This window comes from Orycteropus afer, unplaced genomic scaffold (assembly GCF_000298275.1).
Source record: "Orycteropus afer afer isolate SDZICR_OR568_19922 unplaced genomic scaffold, OryAfe1.0 scaffold00130, whole genome shotgun sequence".
Lineage (NCBI taxonomy): Eukaryota > Metazoa > Chordata > Mammalia > Tubulidentata > Orycteropodidae > Orycteropus > Orycteropus afer.
In genome coordinates, this window is record NW_006921717.1 from 5,956,605 (window position 1) to 5,957,668 (window position 1,064).

At 39.1% G+C, this 1,064-nt stretch overlaps 1 protein-coding gene across 1 annotated transcript in view; it reads left to right on the plus strand.

Moving 5' to 3' along the window:
* PLAAT5 (phospholipase A and acyltransferase 5) overlaps positions 1-1,064 on the plus strand; it is a 35,262-nt gene that overhangs the window by 6,284 nt on the left and 27,914 nt on the right. The window lies entirely within an intron of this gene.

Consider the following 1,064-nt stretch of genomic DNA (forward strand, 5'->3'; position numbering starts at 1 on the left):
GCAAGAATGGAGAGATTTTTGTCTCACATATTTTGGACATGTTATCAGGAGGGGCCAGTCCCCGGAGAAGGACAACACGCTTGCTATAAGTAGAGGGTCAGTGAAAAGTAAGAAGATTCTCAACAAGATGGATTGATGCAGTGGGTGCAACAATGGGCTCAAACACAGCAACGGTGGTGAGGACGGCACAGGCCCGGGCAGCGTTTCATTCTGTTGTGCAACCTTGTGTGAGTTCCTATGAGTTGGAACTCACTCAAGGGCACCTAACAACAGCAACAACAATGACAAGTGATGTTTAGCATCGATTCATGCCCTTATATAGTGTCATCCATGTATACTTTCTTTGGTGAAGTGTCTGTTCAAATCTTTAGTCCATTTTTAAAGATTTGGTTTATATGTTTTCTCATTATGTTTTGAGAGCTCTTAGAAATTCTGGATACAAGTTCTTCACCAGATCCATGCTTGGCTAGATCTTCTCTCAGTCTGTGACTTGTCTTTTCATTCTTTTAACAGTGTCTTTTGAAGAACAAGTTTTTTAATTTTGATGAGGACCAATTTAACAGCTTTTTCTTTCATGAATCGTACTTTTGGTGTTGTATCTAAGAAATCTTTGTCTACCCTAAGGTCACAGAGAGTTTCTCCTAGGAGTTTTATAGTATTAGTTTTTGCATTTACGTCTTTGATATATCTTGAATTAATTTGGTGTAATGCCTAAGGCATTCAACTGCTAACCAGAAGGTTGGTGGTTCAGCCACTCCTTGGAAGGAAGACTGGGCAATCTATTTCCGTAGAGATACTGCTTTGAAAACCCAAGGAAGAGTCACTATGAGTTGGAATCGACTTGATGGCAGTGAGTTTTTTTTTTTTTTTTTCTCCTTTGTGGTACAAGATATAGATTGAAAGCTACTTTTTCCCACATAGATATCCAGTTGTTCCAGCACCATTTGCTGAAAGACTATCTTTTCTCCACTGAGCTGTCTGAGAAACTTTGTAAAAATAGTTGCTTGTGGATCTCTTTCTGGCCTCTCTGTTTTGTTTGGTTGATCTTATCTATTATGAAACCA